The sequence below is a fragment of the Dipodomys ordii genome, unplaced genomic scaffold, assembly GCF_000151885.1.
Source record: "Dipodomys ordii isolate 6190 unplaced genomic scaffold, Dord_2.0 Scaffold74, whole genome shotgun sequence".
Taxonomy (NCBI): Eukaryota; Metazoa; Chordata; class Mammalia; order Rodentia; family Heteromyidae; genus Dipodomys; species Dipodomys ordii.
This window is the reverse complement of record NW_012267290.1, coordinates 5654016-5662941: the sequence shown is the minus strand read 5'-3', so window position 1 is coordinate 5662941 and position 8926 is coordinate 5654016. Positions and strand designations below refer to the sequence as shown.

Genomic DNA, 8926 nt, shown 5'->3' with positions numbered 1-8926 from the left:
GGGGGGGGGGGCAGGGCTAATGGAGGCCAATCTGCACGGGGGGCTCAGGGACTGCACTGATGGCAGCAGACTACCGCAGAGAGTTGCATTCTGTGAAAGTTGAAATGTATACTTTATGGTGTTTGGCGGAAAAAAAGTGAGTCAAGCGTTTTTTTCTAATGTGAGGATTGGGAGGAGGAGAAATTGCAGCCAAATTGCAATATTTGTTCTTTCTCTTGTTTTGGATTTACAAAATTTGGCCAGCTTTCAACAGATATAGATACCAGTGCAGATGTGCTGGCTCTCAGTGCACTGGCCGAGGGTGCTGGTGTACTTCACACTGGAGACCTGGAGAAACGATTCCTGTTGTTAGAGACTGGACGTCAGGAGACGCACAGGAAGCCCCGCTGGCCTCGGTGGCAGTCCGTCGCGTTTGTAACTTAAGTTCCAGAACACGCCTCCTCTCCAGGCTGCATTTAGAGGTGGAACTGTGGAGCTGAAGCTTTGTTAACTACATTTCAAAATAGTTACAGCCAGGCTGACACACTTGCAAGACGCGAGGATGTGAGGCCCGGGGATTGGAGGCTGGGGTTTGACCACATGGTCTGCTCTCCCGAGCCCTTGGCTAGAAGACTGGCCAGGCTTGGAGCTGGGGAGCCGGCCCAGCCCAGCCACTGCCTTGAGGTGGGAGTCAAGCCTGCGGAGAGCGGGGGTCGACAGAGCTGGCTCCAGCCTGTGGGTAGACGCCGGCCCTCCCAGGGATGGTACTGATTGAAGGGAGTGGGCCCAGGAGAGACCCAGGTCTCCCAGACCAACCCGAGGCGGCCCTGCCGCCTGCCTGGTGCACAGGTGTGGGCGCCACGTGGCGTCGCTGAGCCCAGCCCCAGCCCGGAGGCCCGAGGGTTCCCATGAAGATCCAGCCCCTGTGTAGACACGGCGAAGGAGAGGGAAGAGGCAGACTCGTGACGGTTCCAGAGCAGGGGCATCCTGTGCATGTCCAGGCAGCTCTGGGCAGGAGTCGCCCAGCTGTGCAGCCAGATGAGACACAGAGGTGGAGAGACTTCCCGGGGAGCTGGGGTCAGTGGTCTGAGGTTTCTGGGTATGAGGAAAGCAGGCAGGGTGGAGGGGGTGAGGAGGTAGGGTAGGAAAGAAGGGAGAAGGCGGGAGGGGCCGGCGGGGGCAGGCTGGTCTGCATTCCACCTCCCCACCGAGTTCCCTGGTTTGGATATGCAAGGGTAACTGCTCCAAAAGAGAGAGGAGGGGAAAGGCTGCTCCAGTCTCAGCTGTGCTTTATTTGTCAGAAGCACCCATATATGAATATTCATACATTTTAAATCATTTAAGTAATTAGTCTAAGTGAGAGCTGGCCGGGTGCGGCGCGTGGAGTCTGAAATCAGCATTTTTGTTCAGTAATTTCTTTGGCAGTGTCTATGAGTTAAGGCATAACTGACACCACAGCACGGTGATCAGGGCCGGGGTCGGGGTCAGGCTGCCTGGACTTGCGACCTGGTGCCCTCCACGCAGGGCGCACCTCCCTCACGCGGCCAGCCCACCCAGGTGCTTGCTGCTCTTGTCAGAAGGCTGTTAACAACCTTCCGTGGCTGAACGGTGGGGTGGGAAGCACCGTCTGTCTGCTAGAGCGGCTTCGGGTACAGGTGGAGTCATTAGCATCACGTCCGACAGTAGTATCCGTCAAGCAAATGAAGCTAGTGGCAGAGGTTGTCGGGCCCAAGGCCCTGGAACCCTACATCTGTGAGTCCCTGTACCTGCATGGCCGATTTTCATTGTACATAAAATGAACATCGTAACCCCTCCATGCCAGCTGTCCCCACCATCCAGCGTGAGCTCCTGGGGGCAGAGCCGACGGGCTTAGGAGGGGAGGTGGTGGAGTGACCACATCTGTGGACATCTCACGAGACCCCCGCGGGGCCCCTGCTCCCTCCGCTCGTCACCTGCCCTGCGGAGGTCACCGCAGAGTCCCACTGTGTAGAGGGCGCTCCTGAAACACATAACAGAGTCACAAGAGCAATCCATCGGCATACTAGCTTGCCAACTTAGCACCGAAATTGCTCAATTTGTATTATTTTCTTAGGGTGCCTACTGCCTTTAGCAGCTGAAGTGCCTGATGGTAAATAGCTAGAGAACCAATTCTAGTTCATCCTGACATAGCAACAATGCTTATAGGAAATCATCTGTCAATTTCAGGTAGGAGAGAATGAAGAACATATCATCCTTTTTAAACTTTATTGACCGACACATGATGCCATTTGCTTTATAACAAGAGCTCAGGACAAAATACAGACATGGGGCGGGCTGCCATGCCAGCTCATGGATTTGTCTATTTGCTTACAATCCGCAGTTCGATTTGCCTTCATAGTACATAGATTTTTCTGATGTGAGAAGATGGATAACCATGCAAGCTGTGTGGGGAGAGCTTATGAGAAATCCACCAGGGTTTACTAACAGTGTCCTAGGTCTGTGCTGTTTAACCCAATTTAAATGAATAAAAATAAGCGATTAGGACATGAATTTGACTGGCAGAAATATGCTAACAATATACTAGGGTGCATTTCACATGAAACATTCACCCCAAGAGGAGTCTTGAGATTACAACTCTGAGAAGAATTGGCTGTTGGTGGTAGCATGCACTCATATTTGGGGAATGTTACTTGTAGAATTCTGCCAAAAGGCAAAATTCAAGTTTAAAGAAATAATTTAAAGTGCAACATAAAAGACTTTCTTCCTAAATCTTTTTTTTCCTTAACTTGTATTACCCAAACACAACTTCATGCTGTTTGGGGCATATAGAATATAGACATCTAGAATCTTGTATTTTGTTAGAAATAGGGAGACTCTGAAGTACCCTTCTTCCTTCCCAGTGTGTGGTTCAGAAGTAGCAAGGAAATGTTCTTGTCCTCAGTTGCTTATGTTCTTGGTGTTTTTAACACAGAAAATTTAAGATTTTCTCCAGAAGTGACTCTGAACAATGGACTATCTCCCCACGACTTTGTGCATATTCCATGTGTCATGTGGAAATGTTAAGGTCTCTGTTCTCCAGATGAACGCAGAGCGCTTCCTCTCCCACCCGCAGCAGAACCTGACCTGCTTCTGTCTGGGACACAGGGCAGGGCTGCCAGATGCTCTGCTGAGAATGTGCCTTTTAATTGTGTGCCAGCGGCAATGGCGGCCTTTGCTAATGGCAGTTCTTGGATGGTGAGCGGAAGATAACTGGCTTTGATGAAGTTCTCAACACGGGCTGGACACTCCAGAACAATTAGTGTTGCCTAGAAACTGCACCTAAGCCCAGCCGACCGGTCTTCCGGGAGCTGGGAAGGCTCGTGTTTAGTGAGCACATGGCAGAGCCTCTGGGGTGAGAGAGGACTCCATCCCTAGTAAAATTTTATGGTGGAAAGGAAGTCTAAAGTGATATGGACACTCTATCTCCCCCAAAGAGACACATGAAAGTGTTGTGGGGTAGATCGTGAAACTGGTTGCAAGACATAATTGCTTAAGTGGAAAAAGAAAGAGAAGAGGAAGGGAAGAAAGGGAGGAAGGAAGGAAGGGCAAACTAATGGTCTTGAACCCGAGAATAAGACTAAAATTAAGGCTGAGGAAAGAAATGCCGAGAGGCCCCTGCGGGGCTGGGCCTTGGTGCCGGCGCGGACGGGCGGTGGCAGCCTACACTCGTGACACTGGGCACTGGAGACACGAGAACTGAGCTTCTCAAATTAAACCCAGACCGCTGGCAGCCTTCCCCATCTATGAGGAAAGATCTAGAAAAACACTGGCCAGGAACAGAGAGAGACCATGAGCTGAGGGTCGTGGGCAGAACACGCCACCCACGGCCAGGCCTGGGTGGGACCAGCACCCAGGTGGAAATCCCTGAGGCCCCGTCAGGAGCCGAGGGCTCTGCAGGCCAGGCCAGACGCCATCCGCCCTGAATCCCTGACCATCCCAGGCTGCTCCGGCCTTACACAACTACAGAATACAGGATCAGAACCCACTCAGAGGAAGTCCAAGGGAAGACCTGAGGGCAAAGCTCTGGGAACGGCAGACCTGCACACACACTGTGTGTGTTAAAATTGCTCAATTTTCAAAGGGGAAAGGATCCCTCATGTAAGAAATAGCAGTGTGAAAAATACAGGCTAAAAACAAGTGGAGGGAGGCATTAGAAACATTTAACTGGAGGCCACGTGGGTTTGGAAAGTGGTGTAGATGGAGCTGGAAGGAGAATTAACAATCTAGAAAACAGGTGGAGGACAGCGTGGCATGGAACGCACAGGGGTGGTGTGAAGAGGACTCAGGATGCACAGCTGGCGCAGAGACACCAGCCACATGAGAAGGGAAGAGGAGGGAGGCACCACCTGAAGCACCACAGGACTGAAGGACAGGAGGACTGAGACAAACCCACGCCTCAGACAGCAAACTCACACCTCGAAATGCAGCTCCACCCCCAGAGAGCAGACTAACACCTCAGAGCAAATCCACACCTCCCAGGGCAAATCACACCCAGAAGAGCAGATTCATGCTTCAAAGAGCAAATCCACACCTCAAAATGAGAATTTAAAGACAAAAAATTCACACCTGGAAGAACAAGTCCACACCTTGAAATGAATATTCACACCTCAGAGAGCTGAAGCCTATCCACGCCTCAAAGAGGAGCTGAAACACATCCACAGCTAGAAGAGCAATTTCACACCTGAAAGGACACATTCACACCTGGAAGAGCAAATCACACCTTGAAATGCATAGTCACACCTGGAAGAGCAAAGCTGCGGAAGGCCATGCGTATGGGCAGGTGCAAGCAGGGGTCCGGCCGTGCGGTGGCCCCTCTGCCCACGGGCAGAAGGCTGCGTGAAGTCCAAAGCTTACAGGACCCCGGGAGCAGAATAAAGGCTTGAATGTTTTCTGGTTTTCTTTTTGTTCTGGGGAGTGGGATTGAATTCACACTTGCTAAGCAAGAGCCTCATCCCCCACCGCAGGCTTGATTTTTGATCCGCGTGGAGGCTGTAGCAGGTGGGCAACTTGGAATAGACACGATATAACAAGAGAAAACTACATGGACAAGAAGGCCAGTCTGAAGGTGCTTGGATGCTCCCTCCCCGCACCCGGCCTCGGGGAGGGGCGGGTGACGCGCAGGGGCTTTGGGCAGCGTCCCTGTCCCCCCGTCCCCGCCCCACTCAGGGACACGTGCTGTGTCCAGGCACCCCAGCCTCCTGTGGACGTCACCCTTCATGCTTGAGGGCCATGTGGGATTTCAGTAACTGCCTGAGATGTTTGCAAACACGCAGGCCACTGGACAGCCCTCCGATGGCGGCCTCTGTTCTGCTCCCTCCCTCTGCCCTCACGTGCTCGCCCAGGCCTCTGTGGCCAGCTCTGAGTCATTGTCACGGAAATGCCGCTTCTTACTCAAGAGTAGTCACGGCTCTTTATCATCCGTGGGATCACAGTCCACCATCCCTGCCATCCGCCCAGCCTGCCTTCCAACCCATAGCTACAATGCAGCCTGCACTGGGCCTGGCCACAGTGTTAACATGGATCCTGGACACGGGCATGTCCTGTGGCTCTGAGGATGAAATAGGGCAGAAGGAGGGGTGCTGGCATGTGTGTAAATGTGTAGTGTGTATGTTGCACACATGTGCATGCATGCTGTGTGTAAACGTGTAGTGTGTATGTTGTGCACGTATGTATACATGCTGTGCATGTAAACATGTAGTATGTGTATGCTGCACACATATGCATACATACTGTGTTTGTAGACATGTAGTGTGTATATGTTGCGCACATATGCATACATGCTGTGTGTAAACGTGTAGTGTGTTACACACATGCATGCATGCTGTGTGTAAACATGTAGTGTGTATGTTACGCACGTATGCATACATGCTGTGTGTGCAAATGTGTGGTGTGTGTATGTTGTGCACGTATGCATATATGCTGTGTGTAAACGTGTAGTATGTGTATGTTGCACACGTATGCATACATGCTGTGTGTGTGTTGAGTATGGAAAGGAGGGGTTTCAGGGGAGGCCTGGGAACAAGACTGTAGGTCAACTGAGACACAACACCACGGGGCGACCCGTGTGCTCCCCACAGAGCGCTGCCCCCCCCATCCCACACCCCTGCGTGGTCAGGTGCTGGGACCCCTCCCCCCTGCCCATCCCACACCCCTGCGTGGTCAGGTGCTGGGACCCCTCCCCCCTGCGCATCCCACACCCCTGCGTGGTCAGGTGCTGGGACCCCTCCCCCCTGCCCATCCCACACCCCTGCGTGGTCAGGTGCTGGGACCCCTTCCGGTCCCTTCCTCCACAGACATCTGCTGGTGTAGCTGGGCCGGGGGCTCTGGCAGAGATCTCCTGCCTGCCTGGCGCCACCGTGACTCTTCTGAGGGCATTTTGAAGAACCAGGAAGAAGGGCATATTGTATAAATTGTGTAAGTGCTGCCTTTTGAATGTGAGGTAAAGCCCTGGAGATTAGCGAGATGAGCCGCACCCCGCATCTGGTATCTAAAGCTGGACCGTGACGCGTTTATGCAGAAGGACATAAACTGCACAAATGAGCTCTGACTTGAACGTTTCTTTCTTTTAAATACGGTACCCAATATTTTGAGATCCAGGCATTCTGCTGGCGTTTATTTACTGAGATAAATACATATTTAATCTTTGGTCACTAGGTCATTTAAATATGAAGTATCAAGTTTAATGTGCTTTAGGTACTGTCTATCATTTTATTGCTAAACTTATGTTTACTTTTTGCACTTAGAAGCATATTTTGAAAATAAGCAAAGAACAGACACAGTTGAATACTGAGGAAGATGAGTTAGATTTACTTCCAGATACTCACGATACGCTCCGTTACAATACTGCAGACAGGGTTCAGGGCTGGCCCAGCTGCCTGCCCTGTCAAAGGCCCCACTTTGAGAGGAAATTCAAACGTCACCTGGGCCCAGACAGAGTCTGTGTGTGGGGTTGGCTGGCAAGATTGACGGACAGGAAGAGTCTAAAGTGGCCGAGACACTGAGAAATTTCTAGACACAGAAGGAAAAGCAGAGTGTAGAATAGGAGCAAGGAAAGTCATGTGATTACAAAGTATCTCACTTCTGCCCACTTTCAGGCCACTCTTCTGATACCCCAGGTCACTGCCTTCCTAGGAGGACACATGGTCTCGGTGTCCGTGAAGAAGGGGTGAGGAGTCGGGGCTGACATACCAACGTCTTTCACTCTCAGAAATGAGGCTTTGATGAGATCACTCGGGACCTCTTTTTCTCGTCTCAGCATTTCTAGCCAAGATCTCTCTGCACTTGTGTATCCACAGAGCTCTAGGACTGGGGGAGCGTTTTTCTGATTGTTTATTCCTTCATTTGGTTATGTATTTTTGAGACAGGATGTTTCCTTGTGGCTCAAGCTGAGCACAGACTTGTGCTGTGTTCGTGCTGGGCCTCCTTCCCGGTGCGTGCGTTCTCTGTGTGCTCTGCCTGGGTATAAACCCAGGGTCGGTGGCGTGGTGCACTGCTGACTTGCTCTTTAGGGAAGCTGCTCCTCATTATCAGACACATGTCAGAGGAGGCCCAGGGAATGGCCTTCCCATTATTCCAGCACACAGGATTTGCCATGACATTGGTGGTAGCTAATTTTGAAAGGTTAGCCATTACCAAACTAAGGGGTGAATTATTAATCAAACAAATTCATAATTCCAAGCAAAAAATGTGAATGTGGGAAAAAATGGGAGACTTGGCACAAATCCAGCCTAATCCCACACTATCTGTAGAGCTGTGACTTGGCCAAAACTGGAGTCCTCCAGGAATGGGGAGCAGAGCTGGAGACCCCGACTCTCCATGCACACGGGGACTCAGTGTTCCACACCTGGAGACCCCGGCTCCCCACGCACGCTGGAGCTCAGCGTCCCCACACCTGGAGACCCCGGCTCCCCACGCACGCTGGAGCTCAGCGTCCCCACACCTGGAGACCCCGGCTCCCCACGCACACGGGGACTCAGTGTTCCACACCTGGAGACCCCGGCTCCCCACGCACGCTGGGACTCAGCATCCCCACGCCTGGAGACCCCGGCTCCCCACACACACGGGGACTCAGCATCCCCACGCCTGGAGACCCCGGCTCCCCACACACGCTGGGACTCAGCATCCCCACGCCTGGAGACCCCGGCTCCCCACGCATGCTAGGACTCAGCATCCTGGAGACCCCGGCTCCCCACACACACGGGGACTCAGCATCCCCACGCCTGGAGACCCCGGCTCCCCACACACGCTGGGACTCAGCATCCCCACGCCTGGAGACCCCGGCTCCCCACGCATGCTAGGACTCAGCATCCCCACGCCTGGAGGCCCCGGCTCCCCACGCACGCTGGGACTCAGCATCCCCACGCCTGGAGGCCCCGGCTCCCCACGCACGCTGGGACTCAGTGTCCCCACGCCTGGAGGCCCCGGCTCCCCATGCACGCTGGAGCTCAGTGTCCCCACGCCTGGAGACCCCGGCTCCCCACGCACGCTGGAGCTCAGCGTCCCCACGCCTGGAGACCCCGGCTCCTCACGCACGCTGGAGCTCAGCATCCCCACGCCTGGAGACCCCGGCTCCCCACATACGCTGGAGCTCAGCGTCCCCACGCCTGGAGACCCCGGCTCCCCACATACGCTGGAGCTCAGCATCCCCACGCCTGGAGACCCCGGCTCCCCACGCACGCTGGAGCTCAGTGTCCCCACGCCTGGAGGCCCCGGCTCCCCACGCACGCTGGGACTCAGTGTCCTCACGCCTGGAGGCCCCGGCTCCCCACGCACGCTGGGACTCAGTGTCCCCACGCCTGGAGGCCCCGGCTCCCCTCACACGCTGGAGCTCAGCATCCCCACGCCTGGAGACCCCGGCTCCCCACGCACGCTGGGACTCAGTGTCCCCACGCCTGGAGGCCCCGGCTCCCCACGCACGCTGGGACTCAGT

The 8926-nt window shown here is 54.0% G+C and overlaps 1 protein-coding gene across 1 annotated transcript in view; it reads left to right on the top strand.

The window, feature by feature from the left end:
- Dlgap2 (discs, large (Drosophila) homolog-associated protein 2) overlaps positions 1–8926 on the top strand; it is a 463794-nt gene that overhangs the window by 199735 nt on the left and 255133 nt on the right. The gene's annotated exons all lie outside the window — the stretch shown is intronic.